The 24,554-nt window shown below is 41.4% G+C and overlaps 1 protein-coding gene across 2 annotated transcripts in view; it reads left to right on the top strand.

Moving 5' to 3' along the window:
• The window catches only part of ST7 (suppression of tumorigenicity 7), a 125,939-nt gene that overhangs the window by 307 nt on the left and 101,078 nt on the right, over positions 1 to 24,554 (top strand). The window lies entirely within an intron of this gene.

The following is a 24,554-nucleotide window of genomic DNA, read 5'->3' on the forward strand; positions in this document are numbered from 1 at the left end:
CAGTTTAGAGCTACACATTTTTTTACACATGTTAAGTCCTTAAGTCTCACTTTCTCCTGTCACAGTGTCTTTTTTTTTTGTCCTTCAATTATTTTTTTCCCAAATTCAGCAGTTTTGTTCTCATTCAAAAATGTAATAAGTATTCACTTTGGAAACTACCATATCCTGCATTTTACCTTGCTGTGTCCTTATTTACTTTGTTGAAATAGTCTTGGTTTGTTTGATTTTATTTGCGATCTATTGTAACTGTTTTTATACACATCTTAAGTTATGACTTACTCTGACTTTTCCAGATATAGTTTTATTTCTCTGCCTTTTGTCCTCACCAAAGCAGAGGGAAATATTTGAACATCCCAGGTCTTGCAGGTGTTACTTGTACAGGGCTCATACTGCTTTATTTGAAGGCCTTAGCTGATAGACTGGTCTCACGAGGTAGAAATTGAAATTGACTTTACATTATTGTTTTGAGAAAGTCTGCGTTGCAATTCTGGTCTCCTTGGAGCAGTTGGTAAAGCTCCTACTGACTTAAGGAAATGGCAATGTTGCCCCAAGATTGTTTTTTTACATTACTCTCGATAGAAGAGGGTATAGAGCATGAATGACTCTCATACACCTCCCAGCAATCTGAAATAAGTTTGTACATTTGCTGCCTTCCTGGATTTGAAACATGACAGGGATCAAGACACTGAGAACTGATGACAGTGCAGGTTAAATAAAGGCATTTAGCTAAAAAGAAGTTGACCTGTCTAAATCTAATCTGCAAAGTTTCTTAGCTGCTTTTACGTTTAAAACTCTTTAATCAGTTCTCATGCCACATATTTTTATAACTCTTGAAGTTGCAATATAAATTTTCAGTTTTACAAGGTACTGTAGGCTTTCTGACAGTGTGATGAATTTTGCACGACATAAGCCAAACCCAGTAATTAATAAATCACTCACTGAAAACTTTGTGTGCTTCAAGTACTATTCTACTCTTCTGTAAGTCAGGTAGATCTGAAAATCCCAATTTTTCTTCAGGCCACGTTCAAACTGGCAATGTCTGATTATGGAACAATACTGTTATTGGGCGATTGTTTTTATTTTTGTTTCTGAGCAGTATATATAGCAATAGATAAAATATGTTATATGATAAATACAAAATATATTGATATATATTACATTATCTATTACATTTATGTTAGTAATGTATAAAATAAATAAAATACAGTGCTGTCCCCCTTGTGTTTGAGGCTAGGCCTTTATCATTTGGGGTCAGTGATGTGCGGGACTCATTGGCATTGTTTGCTACTTTCCTGAGGTGAGCTAGTAATACAGGCTTGAAATAAATACCCTACAATATCTTCCTTACAAATCTGTTCTTCCCTAGGTGCAGAGAAGCTCCTGTTGCCAGATGGCAGCAGTGTGTGTCTGGGTGCTGCCATGTCCTGGCTGTGCTGTCTGTTGGTGTGAGTGAGAGCAGCCACCCCTCGGTTATTGGGAGGGGGCTCCGTGGCTGGGAATGCTGACCCAGCTTGGTTCACTGGCAGGGCAGCTCCCACCCTGGGGATCACCCAAGATCTCAGCTCTTCCACTCTGGGTTATGACCCCTTTGCATCTTGGCGGTGGACCCCTAGAGCTGGAGTTTTTGCTCTAGTCCGTGCTGAACACTGGAGACTTTCTCAGTCTAAAATAAACAACCAACAATCCAAAAACCAGGCACAGAGAGCCCACAGACAGCTGCTGTGGCCGTGAGCTCCCTGGTATACACAGCCCTCTGTACATTACCATCGTCCTCTTTGCAGTGCACACGTGATCCTTCTGCACGGGCACAAAAATCAATAATAAACAGTAAATGAATAACGAGAAGCCTGCCAACCAAAATCTCTCTTGTTTGCCTTCGTGTTTGTTTTCCTTTTCTAATCTAATGTGACAGAGAAGCATTTAAGGGAAAAGGATGCTGGGAATGATGAAATTTTATGAAGCCTTTTCTCACAAATGCCTTTGTTTTAGGAGCGAGGGAGCTTGGTGGTACCCACGGTGGCCGACATTCCCTTGCAGAGCCTTGCACTGCAGGCTAAGGCCGTGGGCTCCTGGGCTTAGTTCCTCAGAAACTCTCTCCTTGTGTAAGCATCAAAAACCATGGTGTTGATGCAGTAGCTAGGGACATGTCTGGTTCAGGGTGGGCTCTGCAGTTCTCTGGATGTGTTTAATTTATATACAGGAGGCTGGTTTTGTCTGCCTTTGGTCTTTAAGGTGAAGATAAATTCTCATTAAAAGTGTCTTTTATGTTCCAGTTTGCAAGATTAGTTTGTTTGGGATATGTATTTTGAACACATAGACTGGAATTATATCTGCAAGGCAATATTTTCAGAAGCACCTGAGGTATTTAATTACCTATGCTTTAGTCAGCCATTAGTTTACTTATTAACATGTACTTATTCATGTACTCTTTATACTACTATAGCATGGTAATAAACCAAACAATGCTTTGCTAACTGAGAGAAAAGCATTTAATGTCTGATACGCAGTGTATTAGGTGCATCTGTAATGGCACAGTATTCTTTTACTCATAAGCTAGTGTAATTCTGCACATCACAGCCATGGCCTTTGCAGGAAGTTATGCTGTCAGTTTGGAATAAAAGCTAATATTAATGAGAGATGTGAGAATACTGTAAAATAATAATAAACCTAAAATATGTGCCAGTTCAAACAAATCTGGTTATGGTGTTTGCTTTCTGTGAATGCTGTAGTTTAGCAAAAACAACCTTGGCTGACTCAGATCCTCAATGTTGTTCTTAAAATACAGGTCCCTTGGTCTGGCGATCGCCAGCACTGCGTGGCAGTAGAGGGGAAATGTCTGAAGTTTGAATACTGTTCTTAATTTATAGTGAACAAAATATATGGCATATTTACTTACAGAGACAGTTAACCCTACTGTTTGGCATATTGCAGTTTTAAGTTTAGTAGGAAGGATTCATTGAATTTGAAGTTGTAGTTTTGATACGGAAGATGTTTATAATGCAGAAACTAACTAGAAGCACTGGCATTTGACTTATATCCATTTCCTAGTGTTTGCTATTCAGCTGGGAACAGTGAGGTCAGATTTTTGTTCTCTGTTGTTGGTTTGTACAATTTTTTCCCCCTTGTCTTTGGTGGTTGCCTCCCAGTCCTCTCCTCAGTGCCTGAGCCAGCCCTTCGCCGTGTCTCGCTCAGCTGCCGTAAGTGGGTTTGCGTGTGCCACTCAGCGATGTGGCAGAAGTGGAAAAGGCCTTCCTTGTACGGTTCTCGCACTAGAGGGCATCCTCTTAACGACACGGAGCCACGCCGGGACGGGGAGCTGTGGCAGTGAGGTGTGACACAAGCCCAGGTGTGCCTGCGTGTCACAGACCTGGCGAGGGGCACCACAAGCAGGCACAGGCACCCGCGGACACAGCGCTTGCATTAAAGGAGTGTGGGGAGCCCCAACATCTGCCAGGGGACCCTGAGCTGCCCCTCCCTGAGCTGTCCCCGTGTTGCATCAGGTTACCCGCAGAGGGGACGTGCTACCGTGGACACAGTCACATGAAATAAAGAAATAAAGGGCCATCCTGCAACTGATGTAGTTGTAAGGCAAAGTTAGTCCCACCCTGGAGCTTCGGAAGTCTGCTTGGGAGGGGGTCCTGTAGATGGCTTTTACGAGGTCAGATGAAAGATGAGCTTCATGATGTGTAAATCTCAGTCTACAGAAAGCTGAAAGAACTATGATGACTGTCAGAAAGCTGGATTATTTTAAGTAGGACAAAAACCGGAAAATGCAGGACTGGTTATTGACTGAAAGCATCTCATATTTGTTTTCCTGAAGTGACTACCACAAACTAAGCTAAAGAGCCAGTTAAAACCAGTTGTGGTGATGGGTGCTGCATTTGCGTGCCCATGCTCCTGCAGGCTGCAGGCTTTGAGACAGTGAGGACAGTTTAGGTGGAGGTGCTGAGGAGGTGACCAATACCAGCCTGCCCGCCTTTAGTCCACCCACTGCCTCAGCTGTTAAGGCCACAGTGTTTTTACAGACATGAAGTAGTTTCTGAGGCGCTGGAAAATTTGTGCTAATTGTTGTGGTGTAACGTGTCTGACTGTGGCTGACTGACTCTGTACAAACAGGAAAATTATATTTATTTCCTGAAGGTTTGTCTCCACCCCAGCTGTTATTAGATAGAGCTCATGTCTAATCTGTCCGAGCATTTGTGCTTACATGCAGACATAGCTTTGTTGTTGGTTTTGTATATGTAGAAATAAATTTAAGGTGTATGTTATTTTTTGTGTATCCCTTGCCCGCCAGTACAGCTGATCTATTCAGGAGTCTGTAACTATGGACACTGATAAAAGTTTTTAAAAATGTCCCTTTTGTTTCAATATAAAGCTTATAAGAAAGAATATGCATATTGCTTATTTTAGCATTTGGTGTCTTTTATAATGGATTTTTCAGGAAATAAATCACTGCCTTCCTTTGATACTTATGTTTGCCTTTCTAAAAAAAAAAAAAAATCATATACCAGGTTGTTCTTTTACAAATCAAATCAGTCAAGTTCTAGTTCTGCTCATTCAGTTTATTCTCGAGCTGCTTTATATTCTTTCTCTGGACTGCCATTGATATTTCTTGTGTACACAACATCATTAATGAAAAATGTAGGTGTTTGAAACTGGTGAGACAGTTCAAACAGACTTCAACATCAGGAGCCTCTGGAATAGCATGTGTTTACTTCATTGGCATTTTGTCCATGAGCTTATTTGGGAAGTTTCAACTAGGTTGGTGCTTAAGTGCCTGGTCTTTGCATGGCTGTGTGTTAAATGCCAGCTCCCACCTTTATGTCATCGATCCAGACAGACCAAAGATAAATTTTAAGTGATAAAAGATGAAAAACAGCATTGCAGGTAGGGTTTGGAGTAGGTTGCCAAGTGCTGAACGGGTCTCAAGGGTTTCTAATGCCAGCTGTCCACCTGTTCTGCACTTACTGGATTGATTTTTGTGTGTGTGGCTTGTAAATGGACCACAAGGTAAAGAGACTTCTAATGAGACACACTAGGTACAAGCAATTGAAGTACTTAAAATGTTTCTCTGTAAAGTGTTCTAGTGGCAGTAGTTTCACGTGTGACATGCTTTTATGACAGATATTCATAAATGGAACAGAACATTTTCTGGTATCTTTCAAGGCAGCACTTAACTTTCGAGATATTTGAAAGACAAAATGCAAGAAAACAAATTTGTATGATCACCAGCAACTCACATTGAATTTCAAGAGCATAGCATAGGTGTTCTGTTCTGGTGAGTCATCTCCTGTGTCTCTTTTCAAGTCTTGTCTGCTCTTGCACCTAACATGGTATAAGTATTTGGGAATGTAGTGCCTTTCAAGAATAGCTGCTTTGGTAGAGGAGCCCTTGGCCCTTCCTTAGCTTACTACATCTTCTTATGCTGAAAAACAATGGCTAGGTCAGAAGAATTAAAAGGAGTTTGATTGTGAAGTAGTTTGCTGTGAAAATACTTTTAACAGCTATATTTGCCCAGTTGCATTGTAACAACTGCAGCTGAGAACATGTAAATTAACGTGAAATATGAGTGGGGATTACTGTGTATTTTAAAATTAAAAATCATTCTTCTTATGAAAGGAAAAGGCAAATGGCTAATTTCTTGATGAATTTCTCAAGTATTTCTCTGTATGTATTAGGTTTGAATGGACAGGTTTTGGTAGCTGGTGGGCTACTGGTGGGCTTCTTTTGGAGAAGCTGTCAGAACATTCCCATATGTCTGGCAGCCAATGCCAGCCAGCTCCAGGGTGGACACACCACTGGCCAAGGCCAAGACAGTAAAAAATGGAGGTAACACTTCTGTGGTAACAGATTTAAGAGAAAAAAAAAGGTTACTGCACAGAAGTAATTGTGGCCAGAGAACAGTGGGGTGAGAAGATGAGGAGCAACTCTGCAGACACCAAGGTCAGTGCAGGAGGAGGAGTAGGAGGAGCTGCCCCAGGTGCTGGAGCTGAGGTTTCTCTGCAGACCATGGTGAAGTAGCTGTGCCCTGAAGCCCTTGGAGATCCACAGGGATCCTAGGATCCACCTGCAGCCCATGGAGGAAACCCACACTGGAGCAGGTGGATGCCTGAGAGGAGGATGTGAACCTGTGGGAAATCTGCTGAACCAGGCTCCTGGCAGGGACCGGCAGACCCATGGAGAGAGGAGCCCACACTGCAGCAGGTTTCCTGGTAGGGCTCGTGACATTGTGGGGGAACCACAGTGGAGCAGTCTGGAGAGGACTGTTGCCCTTGGGAGGGCCCCCACACTGGAGCAGGGGCAGGACTCCTCTCCCTGAATGGTGGCAGAAACTACAGGTGATGAACTGACCATAACCCCCATTCCCTGTCTACCTGTGCCACTCTGGGGAGGAGGTAGAGCTGGGAAAGGAGTGAGGGGTGGGGGGGAAGATGTTTTTAAGGTTTATTTTACTTCTTGCTCTGGTTTTGGTAGTAATAAATTCTGTTAATATCCCTAAGTTGAGTCTTTTTTATCTGTGATGGTGTTTGGTGAGTGTTCTCTCCCAGTCCATAATTCATGAACCCTTTATTTTATTTTCCTGTCCTGTCGAGGGGAGTGATACAGCAGCTTTGGTGGGTGCCTAGCACCCAGTCAGGGTCAAACCTGTAAACCAAGGGTTTTTATGTTCTTGATATTTCTGAGCAATGTAGAGATATTTTGTATGTGCAGCCGGGCTGTGCTCCAGAAACTACACAAAACATAGAAACCTCTGTGGTGAAGTCACTCAGCATTTCCAGTGTTGATTTAGGGGACTTGTGGACAGATTTCTGTTTCTATGGGGGTTGTGTATTTTTCTTGAGAGTAGGTAATACCAGATGCAGATTCAGCAAACAATGGAAAATAACTCTCCATGAGTAGGCAACAGTTGTGATCTGCTCCTCCTTTGTTTCTAGTTTACTTTCTCATGTGAGTTTGCTACTTGGCTTGCCTTTTTATATGCTTATTGATAGTCTTACTGTAATTCCAGTTTTGAATTTTCGTAGTTCTTGACTTCAGCAGCATCTTACCATCCTGACTGCTGCAAGTAAATTATGTGTTTAGTGAATTCTTATCTTGTACAGTTCTCATTTTGTCCCTTATCTTATTGAATGGCTGCTTTTTTGCAATTCTGCTGCTTTATTTTACAGACACTTGCAGTATCCTTTCTCTTTTAACTCTTATGTGGCATAAGCAATACTGATTTTTTTAAAAATCTTATCATTTGTATTAACATGGCTACATCCCCCTCCACAGTCATGGTTTTGGATAGGTGATAATGTTCATAAGGTGTAAGTGAACTGCAATACATAAAATAGATGACTTATTTCATATTCCTTGCCATTCCTAGTATCACATTTTGATTGGTTAGTGAACCTAAAAAGATTTATTTTTCTGACTCTGTCTGCAGCTGTACATGGAGGGAAAGAATTCTGTTGAGCTGTGTACAGCAGTGCTTAGATTCTGTGCTCAGTCTGCTGCTCTCTATGGGGAGAGAAGAAAATGCAGTCGTTGTGTTTTAAATTTAGTAACTTCTGGTAATTTTGATGATTACTAAGATGCCTTTTCCGATTATAAATAAACCACATTGTTTAAAATATTTTTGACTAGACTGAATTATGTCCCAAAATTGGAACAGGCTGAAGAGAGTTTGGGAAAGAAACTGCCATCAAGCTTTTGCATTCTTAACCGTAAATGGAAACAGAAGGGCATTGACTGACCAGAAGCTTTAATTCTATAGCTCCTCTGGCTAATGTAAAACATTATATACTAAAACTCCTGTCAGATTTAGTTTGTCATGCTTTCGAGGTTCTCTTGGAGGTCTGTAGGTAGTGGAAGGTGGCAAGCCCTGTCCTCTGAAGCTTGTTTGGCAACCTGGGGAGCAGTAAAAGCTGGATATGAGTAGGTATAGGTGTCCTCTGAGACAAGCAAAAGAGGTAACCCAACATCACTTTCACTGGGAGACCAAGGCCAAGCTGGCAGACACTTGAGGATAACCATGGGCTGTTGCAAAGACGATTTGAGGAGTTCAGGAACTGGACTTTGATGATGCTTGGGCAACCCTTCCAACCGAAGATATTCTATGACTCTGTGATTTCAAGTCATTGAAAGCAAAGTCTGAGGAATTCAATGTCTTCCTTGCTCAAACTCCTAGGCAAAGGCTGCAAAGTTTGATGAGTAACTAGGTGGTTATTTGAACTAAGAAGGAGAGCTTTCCAGGCAAAAAACCTAAATTTGATCATTGCTTTTGTATCTGTCAGAATGTATTTACTTCCATAGACTCAACTATCTGTACAGGTTACTTAAATTGCTTCAGAATTTTACTTCTTTTCATGTAGTTTTGTCTAAATCCAAAGATTGGTCTAAATTCAAAGATTTTTGAAATGAGGAGATAGCATGAGAGACACAGGAGGGTCATTGAGCTGAAGTTATTGTAGCTGAACAGGAGCAAACCAGTGGTTTGACATTCTAGTATGTATCTTTGCCTTCCAAGAGCCTGGTTTCTTTCCTCTGTGTACCTACCATGTGTCATCTGTCATTGCGTGCATGTTGGAAATGAAACTCCTTCCAGTGTCTGTCCAATAAACATGATGGACTTGGGTGTCACTTCTGGTGTCTCATTCTGGGGCCAGAACACCTGTCCTTTGAGGAAAGGCTGGGGTTGTTTAACCTGGAGCAGTCTCCAGGGGAACCTCATGAAGTGGGCTTATAAGAAAGATGGGGACAGACTTTTGACCAGGGCCTGTAGTGACGGGAGAAGGGGCAGTGGTTTAACTTGAAAGATGGTAAATTTAGATTGAATATAAGGATGACATTTTTGCTGTGAGTGTGGGAGGTACAGGGACAAGGCTGCCTATAGAAGGTGTGGATTCCCCATCCCTGTAAGTGTTCTAGGCCGTGTTGGGTGGGCTTTTGAGCAACATGATTTAATGGAAAGGGGTCCCTGCCAATGGCGAGGTGGTGGACTCCTTGAAAAATCTTCACAAACAAGGTACCAAAGTGTTTTACACTTTATTATCCAAATAATTGTGGATATTTAAAGTTTAATGTTGTAAAGTCATACACAGGAATGTTTCACCCATAACAATATGTTAACCGTGTGTTGTGGTTTGGCTAATTAGTATGATGTAGAGATTTGATGAATTTTTCCATTACTCATTTTCTCTAAAGACATAAAAGAAGTATGCAGTACTTGCTACTTCTTTTATGGACTCAGAAGAGTTCATAATCTTGGAAGAGATTTCAAACAGCGGGTGTGTTTAAAAAATCCTGCTTCTCTATCTCAAATTAGTATATAGGGCTTTATTTTACATTATTTGTCTTCTTTCTTCTTTCCGTGCTTGATCTTAAAGTTTTAAATCTTCAGCATTAAACAGAAGCAGAAACCTAAGGACTTGCTGTGACATTTTGTTATTTGCAATTAAGTGAGGATCTCTTGAAGTGAGGAGCTTTTAGGTGTATTTGTAACCGTGTGCGATACATCCCCCTATGAAGTTATGAACTCCATCTACTGCATGAAAACTATTGATAGTTGTAACTGGTGTTCTGGTTCACACCATTTCTGTCTCAGCACAGATGTGATACTCCATGGGCAGCCAGGGCCAGAGATTTTCTGGCACAGCAAGCCAGCAGTTGTTTTCTGCCAGGGAGACCCCTGACTTCAGAAAGTCTCCTTTTGCAGTTAGGTGGAAACCAGCCATGCTTATGAGCCAGGTTGGATTTCTGGTCTATGAAATTTATAAACAGTAAGAGAAATAGGAGATCCCATACAGATGAGGTCTTTCATCCAAACAGACAAAAATGACAAGGGGCACAAAGACTGCTGGGATTTGGGGTTTTGGGTAAACCCAAGGCTCTAGGATGGGATGAGGCCTGACTTGTACGGTGTGTTTGATTTATGTTATTTTTCAAGGTAAGACATTTGTGACTAGAAATGTTCTGTTTAGCCAGTTCCCTTGGATAGATTGCTCCATTCAGTACAAGTTGATCGGTGGCACATCCATACTCCTTCTCTGGGAGACAGCTGCCTTAAATACACAGGGCTGCAGGAAATTAGTTTTTTAGCTCTGGGTCTGAAACCACTGGACTCTGGCAGGAATATGAGATGAGAGCTTGTTCATCAGTGATTACAAATAGGTTTTCTGAATTAATCAAATTGGAAAAGTAACTGTGGAGGTAGAATTGTTATTTAATGTTTATTTAAGACTGCCATGCAATGTAGGTGTCCTTGGGAGCTCTGTGGCCATGGGAATGAATGTCCTTCTCTCAACAGATACTCAAACAGGCTGTGGTCTGTGTCTGTCCAAGGTCTGCCCTAAGGCTTGGATCCTCTTTATTGCAAACACTGTCATGTGTGCTGTAATTTCTAATCCTGTTCTTTCTACTCAGCAAACTGCAGCGTTAGCAGGACGACAAAAGCTGTGGCTTTTGAACATCAGACTGTCCTGGTTCTGGCCAGGAACAGGATTAATTTTTTGCAGTAGCTGGGTTCGGCCAGGCTCAAATGTTATTCAGCACCATCTCATGAGACTGCCAGGGGCAGGAGGAAGGGACTCTGTTTCTCTTTAGGAGAGAAGGGGTTACTTTCTGTCCAGAAAAGGTAAGGAGGTGTAAGTTTTTTCTTAGTCTTATACCTTTTGTTACTAATATTGTTGCTGTTTCTGTTGTTTACTAGTCTCATTTCTGTTTCCAGTCTTTTTTTTTTTATCTCGAACCATGATCTTTGCCTTTAGTTCTTCAAATTGAAGGTGTGGGGAGTGAGAAGCAGCTTGGTTTTAGCTGGACTGCTAAGTTGGAGAATACCATTTCTATGCCATGATGTGGACATGCTCCATGATTCTTCACATGTTGTCTCTGTTAAGCAAATTTTAGAAAACAGTATGCTTATAACTGCCTTTAACCTCTTAATGGAGTTGAGAGAAAACACTTAATAGAGGTCAGACCATTTTATGTTTTGACTGCCACTTAGTTTTTAAGTTCCATAGGGCATTATCTTGTTACATTTTTGTCTGAATGGTCTGACCTGCTCACAGTGATATCAACAGCAACATGAATTAAAAATATGTGTTCATGTTTGGTCATGAATTCTTGGTTTCTGCCTAAGTTTTGTGTATTTTGGAATAATTTTGTAGGAGAAATAGCAACATTTCACATACAGCCTGTTCCTACTTGGTTTAGTATAAAGAACCTAAAAATAAAAAGCCATGACAGTAAGCAAAGTCAAAATAATAATTCAACTAAGGAAAAGAAGAAGTATAGCAATTAAATTAAACTTTATTTGTAGTAATTTGCAACTTATTTTTTCCCCAGCTGTGCACAGTAAGATACATTTAGTCAATACAGTATCTCATTTTCTACAAAATCCCTAAGTGCAATGAAGATTTTCATTTGCTTTTATATTATATGGCAGGAGCACTGTTGTACCAAATTGGAATGCAATAGTCAGGGAACCAAGGAATATTTCCTGTTGATGACTGAAATTGCCTGCCCAGATTCTTGGTCTAGGTCTGTGGACTTGGCATTTCTAAAAACTTAATTTGCAAAACCTTACAATTTGAACCTGCTACTTCAGAGTTGACATATATTCTCCCTTCCCACTGACACAAAATATATCTTTATTTATCAGTGCTGTGTGGAAAAAGAAGGAGAACAAACTAGTTTGGTAGAAGCACCACTCATTTAACCTCATTTTCTGTGCATGTTTGATGTGCTTTTAAGAACAGGAAATGATGGTATAGGAGACCTTGTCACTCATCTGAGATAAAAAAACCTTCTTTACAATAGCAGGCCAGTTGCTGTGAATGAGAATTTGTTTCAGGAAGGCAATTTAATTTTAGACCTATAATACCTCCTAATAAATATTAAACTTTACTTACTTGATGACCTAGGTCTGTCATGCTCCTAACAAGGACAACATAATTTAAGCATTCATTTCAATAGTTGATCAACTATGTCACACTGAAATAAGGTGTATCTTCCGGACAGATCTCCAGCTGATGACTAGTGCTAATGCAAAGAATCAGTCTTAGTATCTAAGTTTTTATTACAGCAGTTTTTTGCTATTGTTGAGATTTGGAATGAAGACCTGTGGACACTTGCTAATAGAAACCCATTGGTTTTTATTCTGTTGGTGTTGTGAATAGTATTTCCTGTGAAGGGGTTGAAATATTATGGAAATGGTGACTAAGAACATTTGTTTTAAAATATATTACGCTGCATTCTTAGCTGTGGATTTAAAAATAAATTGTCTACTGAGGAAAAAATGTTGGGCATGTTCCAATTTCATAATAAAAAGCAGGGTGGAGTTAGATACTTTGTACTTGTGTTGAAAAGTGCAGAGATACTGGGTACAGGCATTTCGTGGAGACCAAAGAAGTCCAGCTGCACGTCTTGCATGAGTGAAAAGCTGAAAAGACTTACTTGGTATTTCTGAAAGTCGATGCGATTCTTAATATAATCAGAAAAGGAGAGTTTACAGATGGAGTGGCAAGACCTCCACCACCAGATCAATTCTCATTTTCATGTAGTGTTTTTTGGGTTTTTTTTTTATGTTGTTCATTTGAGTCTTATTTATTTTGTGTAATGAGGTTTTGATACAGAAAATTGAGTTTGTCTAAGGGTAAAAGGCCATGATTTGGTATGTTCCATGTCAAATGAAACACAGGAAGAAACTCTTGTGAGCATTGCAGGAGATGCTTTAGTACTTAAAGCTTCTAGCCTTTGGACATCATCTTTCAGCCTCTGGTTTTAATCCCAGACTTTCATGGTTTGTGTGATTTAAACAGGCATGAACACAACACCTCTCTGTTCTTCGCAGTATTCTCTTGAATATCAGCAATAAAAGACTTTGCTAACAAATTATGTGCGTGTGGGTCAGTGTTGGACTGTTTGTCTCCAAAATGAAGATGTTCTCAATTTCCTTCTGTATCGTCATGCATCAAAATCCTATTTTCAGAAGCTCTGTGACTTTAAAGAAAAGCCAATAGTACTTAAATAAAGAAATTCCTAAACAACTTTTGAAAAATGTGCTTGGGTTTCTAAGCATTTCAATGACACAGCTGAACTAATATTCAAATAAATACATGCAGGTAAGACATGAAATGTTTTTTGGAACAGTCATAGCGGGGAAATTAACAATCATGAAAAGATAACTGAAAGAAAAATGTGTGTACTCCATGCAGAGCACATGCCATAGCTGGTTTTGATGCCATTGGGTACTGCTTCTTTCCAGGCTGTAATTTCTGTCTGTCTGCAATGCATTTTCTTTTCTCAATAAAAATCTAGTGGCAGTAGGTAGAGTGAAACAAAGATATGTCTAAAGCTCCTGATGAAATGAAAAGATCTTCAAGCAGTGCTTGGGATTTTCTGAATACCCACACAATGCAAGGAAACACCAGGTGCCTTTGGGAAGTGAGTTAGGCTCAGCTGGTTTGCCAATGCTGGTGGCTGCATCCTGGGATGTGGGCGCCTGCTTCGCATCCATGATCTCTGCCTTGCCTGGCTCCTGGTCTGTTGAATTTGCCAGAGCAGTGGGAAGAAGCTTTGATCAAAGGCTGACCTCCAGTGATTTGAGCTAAAAAAAGGTAGATTGAATGCGGCTGGTCCTGAAATAGGGTCCAGTCTCTGGTCTGTCTTAGGCCAGGCTAATGCCCTGCCGGGGCTCTGAGGGGTCCTCCTTGTGCCTCCTGGTTTGCAAGCCTGTCTGGGCTTCCCTGGCAAAGTGTTGCTGAAGTTCATGCACTTTCACGAAATATGTTGATGCAGTTGAAAATGCTGCCAGCAGAAAAATCCCTCCTTGCTCTTCTAGGGAGACAGTGAATAGGAGGCTACTGAGAGATATTTATTAGAATTTATTAGTCTTATAAACCTGTCATAGTGTGATTTACGCTTTCCTCTCTGTGCAGCCTACAGCTTTTCTGCTGTAAAGTTTGTGAGAAGACAGAGTGGTCCCAGACTGAAAAAAACTAAGGGTGTCTGTGAAATCTTGTACTCATATGAATGCTGGGAAAGATGACTTGAAAAATATATAAGAAGAAAAATAACAGTGACTATCACACATAAGAAGAATAGTCTAGTTCTGAAGAAGACATAAGCTTTGCCACATATTAGGGAAACTTAGAAAAAAAAAAAGAAGGAAGAACTCTGGAAAAATATTCCAAAATGTTTGTTTATTTTTTTTAAAAGCAGTGATGTTTGCAGTGTTGTCTGCATGGCCATCACTGTATTCCCTTCCCACAGACAGATCTGTGAGATTGTAGAGGTAAAGAAAGCGCTTCAGATTCTTCTTCAGTGTTTCTGTTTATTTTTTCTTCTTTTTCTTACTTCTTTATTTTCTCTTTTTTAAATTTTGTTTTGATCATATACACCCATAAATTTCAGACACTTGTTTTTATCTGATGCTTGGGGGTTTCTGTCTTTTTTCAGGTTTATTAAGATTTAGTCTCCATTCTACATTTGGGGTTCATGTCACTGTGCTGGCCATGTGGGTAACAGGTATAAAATCTGCCGTGCTGTAATGCAGCCAAAGGAGCATTGCACTTCACCACTTTAGCTCAGAGTTTGTTTGTGGTTGAGGTTGAGTGTGTTCTTCCAACTGCTGGAATCCCAGGGCCGTTACAATGCAATATTGTTCCTGACACAGAGCGATGAATGTGATCTTTACTGTGGGAAAATTCCTCCGACAGCCGTGCTGCTTCAGAGGAGGTTTGTTGTTGATGCTCTCCTCGGTCACAGGATGTGGCTCAGGCAGCTGTGTCTGCACACAGAGGGGTGCCTGATGCTCACTGCCATATTGCTCTGTTAGCCTTCTGCCATCATCTCTTGCCATTCTTTTGTGCTCACACCTCAGTCCACCCTGACTCTGTCTCTTCCCTGCAGTGCACTTTAATTGCCAGGTCTCTGGCTCTTCAGCAGGGCCTGTTCCCTGAGCTCTTCACTGCAGTCTCATGAAGATTTTAGATAAAATGGTGTTGCAAATTCAAGTACATCCCCGTGGCAGGGAAAAAATTTGCTGACCTGGGAAATGAACCCAGTCTGCTGCCACGCAGTAATAGAGCAGTGTTTAATTTGGGCTCTTCAGTATTTGCTGGAAAGGGCTCTGTATTGCCCTGCTGTAACGGCACTAGACAGTCTCTTGCATAGTGCTTTCATTAGCCTGTTATTTCTCAGGCAAGACCTTTGCTGTCCAGTGGGTCCTGTGAAGACCCCCTGGGCTTTGATAAGAGCAATGTATGGATACTTGGTTTAGCTCCCTGTGAAAGCAAAATCAGGGATTTGAAAAAACTGGGATAGCCAAGTCTGTGTTGGAATGGTGAAGGTGGGCTCCGAGGCATGCAAGGAGGCTCATAATGTGAGCATTTTTGGGGGGTAGAATGAGTGACAGTGACTAATGAGGATCTCTGGACCCCATCTGGGTGGAGGCTTTTCTCCCCATTCCTCAGGTGGTCACTACTTCCTTGTTCCTTCACTATTTCTCTTAGAAGGAGACTGTGTCTGGATTAGAAGTGAGGAATAGGAGTGCAGAGAGGAAGAGGCTTGTGCAAGGTTTCGGTCATGGCTGTGTAAAAGGTAAGTGCATGCCACAAGGGAGAGCCAACATTTACTACTGCAGAAACACATCTGAGTACTGTGTAGAGAGCACAGATTTGAAATTTGACAACCCAGCTCCTTCTGGCAGGGTCTGAAGCTTTTAAATAGAAACTGTGCTGGAGCTCTTGGGAAGCTGTTCTCTAGGGAAGGGTCTGGGAGTGGGGGATACACTGGGAGGCTCACTGCACTCTGCTGTCAGCACTTCCCAGTCAGTTATGCAAGTTATAGAAGGGCAGCTTGAGGGGTGTGGGATGGAAGTGGAAAGAGAAATGGGTTCTCTTTGAGGGTAGGAGGAGGTAGGGAGACTTCAAAAGGGCAGAAGCCTTCTTAAGGTCCTGCTGGCATCTTGAAGACAGTAAACTGTATGTAACAAATAAACAAGCAAACAAAATAGAATGTGTGAAAGATGAGCTCTCTGTCAGCAGTGGGAATTCAGAGGCTGCACCAAATCCACTTTCGTGGGACTGTGCTTCATTTCCCTGAACTACCTTTGTGCCGTGAGATTAGCAGCTGTCATTTAAGATGCAGCATTCAGGTTTACATTTAAGCAGCACCTTTAAATCAAGATAATTTTTTTTCGAGCTTCATTCAGAAATTACTTCAACCATCATTGATATGAAGAAGGATGGTTTGCATTTCCTATAAGAACTGTACTCTCTTTGAAAAAATAGCTTATACATACACTCTGTGACCTCTAGAGGCTATTTTATCCAAAGGCTGGATTCTGCCTGTTTAGAGAACAGTATGCTAGTTCTGTTAGTTCCAACGTAATGGTCTGGTATGTAGGAGTACAGAGGTGACCCAAGGCTGTATTTGCTCGTGACCACAACATTTGGTGCAGTAGGAACATCCCAGGTCGTGGGAACTCTGATCCGTGGATGGGTGAAGGTGGCAGAGGTGGCAGAGGGTCAGTAGTGACTTGAGCAGGTTGCTGTGTGGGGCAGCCTGTCTTGCTGTGTACTCTTCCCCATATCCTGCTGGGCCAAGTCCATTTCAAGACGTGATTTCCCACAGGCTGCTCAGGAGAGCCAGTGCCAGAAGGTGGGTTTGGGGAGCACGGGCTCGTGGGGCTGCATTTGGGAGCACATGGCAGCTGAAGGCTAGGCAGCAGTGCATGCAACTGAAGGGCATCATAAAGCAGCTCTGCAGAACTTCTGAAGGCATGGTTTAGTGAAATTTTGATGGTGAGATATACAAAAATGCATTTTGTTGCTGCAGAAGCAATAAAATTATGTCACAGTATTGTCAGAAGTCTGGATCTGTCTGCTTGTGAAAGAAAATTAAAACAGGCGAGGGTTTAATATTCACCCTGAGCTAAAATGCTGCACCTTAAGAGGATTAAAAGTTTTGTTCATGGCCAACAGCATATTAATTCATCTGTCAATTGTAAGAAAAAAACATGAGTGTGATTAACTTCATATTTTCTCTGAGATCAATGGTGCCTTAAATCAAGGGAATTCAGAAACTCTCAGTTGTTTCACAGCAAAGGTAAATAACCAATTTAAACAGTTGTCTGATTATTTTCGAGAAACAATAAAAAGTATAATAATTTTAAAAATATATATCTAAACCATTATTTGGTTCTGAAGTATTATCTGTCCCATTTACCATGCAATACCCCAAAGTACATTTTGGAAAAGTCCTTGCTTTGGAAAATCAAAGGTTCTTATGGTCTTCGTTTATCTTCGGAAACTTCAGAATTCCCTGACACAATCTGTTTCATTGGGCTTGATGACATGGAAATATTTAGTCATGCCATCACTGCATGGATTTTTTTCCTTAGAGTGTAGTTGAAATGGGTACTTCTATTATGTTAGGTCTGCAAAAGTGCCCTGTTACTATTGCAATTTATTCTTTTTTAAAGATGCTAAAAGGGGGAAGCAAAGACACTTCCTATGGCTTACAGCTAGTATTTATTAGTGTATTAAAATCTATTTATTATGCACTCTTAAAACTAGTTCAATCTAAGCATTATTTCAGTTTTAATTTGGCAAAAGTCGGGAATTGTTGGCTAAAGTTTTCATTATAGAATGTTCCTCACAGAGATGTATATTTTTCCTTCAGTAGCTCTGCATTAGGAGAAGGCACAGTGTTGTGCTTTTAGATCAAGGCTTCCTGCTCCTTTATTATATATAATATATTATATTATTATATATTATAGTATATAAAGTACATATTATCTATATTTTTTATTATTATTGTTATTGTTGTTACTGTTATTGTATAGACTTGCTGACTTTATTATATGTTCTTTTGCCTCAAATGCAGTGATGGACAGAATACTTTTCTGACTTGGATAGTCTTGGACAAATTATAGAAGCCTAAAAAATACTCAGCTCTTAAGGCTGAGTTTCAGTTTGAGGTTAATTCCAAAGATGTGCAGAAAACTTGATATTCAAATTTTAGGAAAAAGGAGGACAAAAAGAATCCAGTTACATATCCATCTCCTTTAAGTACCATTATTGAAATAAATTATGCACATTCTTGTATCTTTGTTTTCATCCAAGGACACAACAATGTGCATAATTTATTTCAATAAGGGATCCAGGCGATCTCAGGTTGAGACAGAAGGATATTTTGATGGGGAGATCGAAAGGGATGGTGTATTCTGGATCAGGAGGGGCTGCAGTCTTTGAGATGGACTTGGAGGCACAGGCTGGATTCCCAGTGGGGCCCAGTGGTAGAACGAGAGGCAACAGGCAGATGCTCAAACTCAAGAAATTTTGTCCGAGCATGAGACAGCATTTCTTTGCTCTGAGGGTGTTCAGACCCCAGAGCAGGTTGCCCAGACACGCTGTGCAGTCTTCATTCAAAACCCAGGTGGATGTGACCATGCATAACCCACCTCAGCTGGTCCTGATGGGACAGGGACTTGGACACCCTTGCAATCTGTGCTCCTGGAGGGCAATTTCAGAGAGACTCAACATGGGATATGGAGCAAGGCAGATGAGAGGGGAGATTTTTCTGTGGGCTTGAGGAGGGAATTAGCTGCGTGTCGGGAAAGGCTGGGTGCTCTCTAAGGGGAGGGATGGACGCTGATGCCTCAGAGCTCTGGATTAGGAAGCATGGGGCAAGTGAGGGGCAGGTCTGGGTAAGTGAGGGCTGGAATCTGAGCTTGTCTGTGGCCAGGTGTAGGCACAGTCTGTGGTGATTGGGAGTGGGGCTGGGGCTGAGCCTCATCCCAATGGGCACAGCTGTGAGCAGCAGGTGAGCAGCACTGACAGCAATGAGCCATGGAGTGCCCAGGGGCACTGAGCAACCACCAAAGGGAGCAGAGGGCACACAGGGGCAATGTGTGAACATGAGGGGTGTAAAAGGTTGGGCTAAAGAACAAGAAAGGTAGATGGTTGCAGCCTTCTGAAGTGATATGTTGTTGCTCTGTATGGTCAGACACCTGAAGCCTTCTGCTGTGTACAGTGTAGTCTGTATGGGTTGAAGCTTTCTGAAATTGTATGGTGATACTCTGTGTATCATGGCTGTCTCCACTGTGGTGTATGCTATGATATCCAGGTAGGTAGAACAAGTAGCCACCTTGCTATACCCATTTCATCCAACCTGGATTTTAGCTTGAATGAAGTTCTATGAATGTGCTTTGTTTGAACTATCCTCAGAGGGTCACTTCACCTTGGCTTTTTGCAAGGGGACTGTCCACACTATCTGTTACTTGGCCCTGTAGACTTTTGCTTGATCTGGTTTTGCTTTGTGTTTACTGCTGAAAGCATAGTAGTCTTTGCCTGTTATAAGCTAGTGAAGTGCTCTGGCTTGAATTCTAATAGCAACAAAAACCAAGAAAAATTTAAAAGATTTTAAGGAAAAGAGTGCTTTAACTGCAGTTTGCTAGCCAAAAATTACCCCTTTAGAAAGCTCCTGCCCTGGAGACATCTGGCTCTGTAACAGTCCACGTAGTTCTGGTGCACTTTGCAGCAGAGCTGAACTGTGACTGGCTATTGCAGTAAGACATTCCAGTCCCTTTCTGGCTTCCACAGTGGACATGCAGTCTTGTGTCTGCCCACTGCCTGAGCCAGGGTGGGCCCTTGCCAAAAGACACATAAGGGACATTTCAGCAAGGCGGCTTTTAAAATATTTACTGTTATGTCACAGGAAAATAAAAGTTTTTGGCATTTTTTTGAGTGAGAGTTATCTAACTAACTGCGTTTAAATTGTTGTTAGTTCAAGATAGTAAACAGCAATGAAAAGTCTGCAAAGGATTCGTTTCCTGGTGAAATACACGTATGTGTTGCTTTCTGTTCCATCTGTAGTGCAGGGATAAAGTAGGACCAAGTGAACAATTCTCTTTCATAGATTATATAGTATAAAAATAATTGCTCTGATAAGAAGGAATTATTTCATACAAAACCCCCTAGTGTTCCAGAAGAGTTGTAATTCTCCCTGCACATGAAGAAGATAGTTGGAATGAGGGACATGGTAAACACATTATTAAAACAGTGGTAGAAAAGACCACTGAGGTCTTTTCCCTGGGACCTGACTCTGCATGCCAGGGGAGTCTGTATGTGTGTGGCTGGACACTTGATAATACACACCCTTTCCTTATTCCTATTTCCTAACTGTCCCTTTGCTTTTCCCTATTTGTAATGTGTTATATCGATTTCAGTCAAACACATCATTAGCAACAAAAGTAATTAGGCCTGTAAATCTTGTTTGTACCAGTTTGTAGAGATGTGAAGGTTGAGGTCAGAGAAGGTGCCACACTGGACTGCATTCATCCAGTGTACAGTTTCCAGTAATGTTTGGTGTGAGGTAAATACACAATAATCTGTATTTTATTGGAATACATTTTCTTGAGAATTTTTGTTAAAAGAAGATTTTTCAGAAGATGTGAGTCTCATGCTGTTTGACTGAAGTTTAAGGGACCCACAAGCCTCTGCCCTTGGGGTGCCCACAGGGGCAGCCTTAACCCACTGAATACAGGAGGCAAGTCAGTCTTTGTGCTTGAGGTTGTGCTTTGGCCAATCACCAAACCATCTTCTGTGAAGGATAAGTGGTATCAAACAGTACTTGCTATAGTGTAAACAGAGCCAGAGGCTCAAGTGGACAAATAACACTGACAGCAAACAGCACTAAGCAGAGCTAGTGGCCATCTAAAGGCTGATGGGTTTCAGGAAGCATCAAGAGCTGATGTTTGGAAGCCATCTCCCTGCCCTGCAGGCTGAGCAGAGCCACATGCTCCTGCTTTGCTGCAAGGTGAAGCTCTTCAGCCTGGTTTGATAACTGATTAGGTGGTATTAAGTAAACAAAATCAGGTATGTAGGAAGGGCCACAAGCACTTCTACTTCAAGAAAGGACTGTGTGTCCAAGCTTAAATTTGTTAGGAGGTAGCATGTCTCAGATGGCAGGTAAGTCTTACTCTGGTGACGTGATGCCTGCTGATTTTATCACCTTCTTGTGTCTGTAAAATGTACTCAGCACGACCTTCCTGCCTGGGCTGATGAAGTTGATAAACTCAGTGTGCCACCCAGTGCTGGACACAAGCCCTTGAATCTTCCATGGCATTGAAGGAAGAGAAGTGTCACAGTGCTCTGGAGATCGCTGATGTAGTGGGGATCTCTGCGGCTGCAGTGGGCAAAAGGGTGTCTCTCTCAGCTGAACAGCTGCTCTTCAGATCACCTGATCATTCTGGGACCTGTTCAGAGGGAACACCCGTAGAAGAGGCTACAGTTAAAGCAGGTTTGAAGTGCAGAATCTGCCTTTTTTTCCTTGAATTATGGGGCCCCTGACATTAGCATAGCCATCTCCTTTTCCAGTGGTTCCTCTAAAACTCCCAGATGTACAGGAGGCACTTCTGTGTAGATGTGCGCAGCTGAGCTGCTCAAACCTTATTCTCTGTGTGCTGTCTCTAGTCAGTGGAGAGAAATGGGCACTGCCGAAACTGACAACTGCTGAACTGAGACCAAAACTAATTTAGAAAATCAGTGCTCTCTAATTGTGCTTGGGATGAATGTTGTGGAGACTGGGAGCTGTAACCTCCATGTTTCCTCTCTCCCATTGTGCTGTGAAATACAGCAGCTCTGAGGGTTCCACCCCTCCAGGGGAGAGGCCATAAGAGGTGATACCAGCACCCTAGTAGTGTGGTCTGCTCAGAGGAAGGCCCACTATTAGTACCAGAGTTCTAAGAAACTTGAATATTGTAATGTCTGATCCTGTAGTTGTTAATAAATTACAATGCCACTTACCATCTTGCCTGTCCTGAGTTATGATTCTCCACAGTGTTCATTCACTGACCATCTGCAGGCAGAAGGAGTAAGCTGTGGTTACTGATGCTTCGTTGTGCTTTGGAGCACTGTGATGTGCTGTGAGAGGAGCCCTGTGAACCAGTGAGTGCCATGAGCTCCTAGTAAAGGTCTGCTCTGTGTCCTAGGATGAGTTTCCACATGGAGTTAGACTTGGGAGTCTGTGCATTTTTCCTTTGTGCCTGGTGCCAGGTGAGGAGGCTGCTGGTACATGTTGTAATGAGGAGGGCAGATGCCACCACCCTTTTCAATCCTATTTTCCTCTGGTTTCTATTATCGTGACTAAAAGCCCAACATTTTCTCTAGTGCTTTGTTCAGGAGAGCTTTTCCAGGGTGTATGTCAAGTTTAAGAGCCTCCTTCTCCTAAAAGCCAGTGCTTAAGTGCATTGCTGGGGCTTCCTCTTCACCATACATTTGTTCCTCAGGCTAACGCTTATCCACACAAGCCTTTTGTATAACTTGCTAACTTTTTTATAACTAAGCCTTTTATAACTTGTTGCTTTCCCAGGAGGGGTTTTGTTCTCCTGGTGTCGAGTGTTGAGCGAATGAGGGTGCTGTGCCCAGGCTTTGTGGCCAGAGCCTGACGGATGGACGTCAGCTCCTGTAACCTAACACCGATCCCAGTGCAGGATCAGGAGGGCCTCTTGCTTTGGTTCTTTCTGACTCACAGAAGCAATTCTTGGTCAAGAAAAGCTATGATAATCAAGCTATCCAAGCACTTACTAGTTGTGTGGTTAATCTCTTTTTATTCTGAGAAAAGAATTGTAGATCTCCAGTCTGGGGCTGGTGCTGATTGGAAGTAGAGTGGAACCCCTGGAGCCAGCAGCTGGGACACCACCAAAATGCTGCATCTTGGGAAAACTGAAATCCTTAAACGTGCAGTGCAACTAGTCAAACAGCTTCCAGGGGACTCGGTTTCCCCACTGACTCTGCAATTGTCTTACATTTGTGGCTGCAGTATCAGCTCATTCACAGTTATGCACAGGAGTATCCATATGAGAAAATAGAAATAAAACTCACAGTTGACTTTTTTCCCATGGCTATTTTATGGATTCCTTTATATCTGCTAGGGAGTATGCTTAACACAGCACTCACCATCCAGCAGGGATGTGATTACTTGGTTTTGTGGGTATTCTCTCATAGCTGAGAAATCCTCATTTTTCCTGTATTTATGATGAAATCATGGCTATATGTAGTGTCAGATTGAATGTTCATACTGTGTTTACTCAGGCTGAGAAGGAATCTGAATTTGATCTTCCTCTCTCAACAATCAAACTTTCTGCTAATCATGAAGATTTGGCATTAGATCAGACATTATTAGTGCAGATTTTAATGCAATGTTGGCAATACTTGCTACTCCTCTAAGTCTCTCTGACTCATTTTTATTCATATAAATTGGATATTTGTGTTTATGTGGGGCACACATGTTCCCTCTGATTCCAGTTTCCAACTGATTTATTATGCGTTGGCCTTAATCCTAATTTTTGATCCCTCAGAGTCGCATAAAAATCACAACAGTTTGTTTATAATCCTTTGTTTTAATTTGTTGCCCATCTCTGTTCGCTTTGACATTAGGAACTTTCATGTCTACCTCACGTGCAGGTCTGTCGCATAGATCCTTGGAAATTACCTGAAATTAGGATACAAACAAACAAACGAAAAAAAACAAACAAACAAAAACCCCAAAAATAAACAAACCCCACCACCACCAACAACAACAAAAAAAAGGCAAAAAAAATCACCCAAAATATTTCAAATATTTTTCTCAGTGTAGAAAAGAAACACCTTTTCTATTATTTCTAAATATTGGATTTTCTTCCAATATTTTATTCTTTTAGAAAGCTATAGTGGTGATTGAAATTAATTTAACAAATAACACTGATGATTTACTTGCTTCCTTTGTTTCTAAGTTCTCTTTGGATCATGCTGAAAGGCAGTGTCTTCTGCTGGAACATTTTTCACCTGCAGTAGTGGCCCCATTTCATCACACAGTTGCATGCATTTGGAACAAAAATCTTCTCTCAGGATTTAACAAGACTTTACACATGCTCTGATGAGCCATGGGGTTTGATGTTATTGAAAAAATAACATATTTCATTTGGGTTTGATGTGTCATTTGTGCACTGGGAGTAGATTGTCACACTGTGCTGGTAACTGTCCTAGATATTTGTGGGTAAACAGTTCTGTGTTTAAAAGGAAACCAACCAAACTGAAAACCAAACCAAAACAAAAAAGAGGTGAATCACCATTCTAATCTTTTGACAATGTTATACAAAAGGTGAGCTGTACTCTGCCACTTACAAAATAGTTTTGCCTTTTTACCAGTCTCACACTGAGTGATACAAGGGAACTTGTTGAAATTTGACGATTCATTCTGTATCCTTTGCTGTAGGGAATGGGAACACCATTCTGTTGTGTTACTGCCTGATACTACTGCCAGATATGCAAAGAAATCTGGCTAGACACCTGCCCATGATCCACAATCTCAGTTGTACTCTAGAATTAGGTGCTTAAGCTGGGCTAATATATTTTCTTTTTTGCTTTTTTATATGCATGTATGTATATATGAATACTCTTAAATTCTTTACATACAGTTTTCTGTGTGTAATACTCTACCGTTTTATAACTGCTGAACTTCAAAACTTAAGTCCATTAGATGTGCCTCAGATGGCTAGGTGGCTTGGGAGAGACAAAACACAA

This window comes from Pyrgilauda ruficollis, unplaced genomic scaffold, assembly GCF_017590135.1.
Source record: "Pyrgilauda ruficollis isolate IOZ18807 unplaced genomic scaffold, ASM1759013v1 scaffold27, whole genome shotgun sequence".
In the NCBI taxonomy this organism is placed as follows: Eukaryota; Metazoa; Chordata; class Aves; order Passeriformes; family Passeridae; genus Pyrgilauda; species Pyrgilauda ruficollis.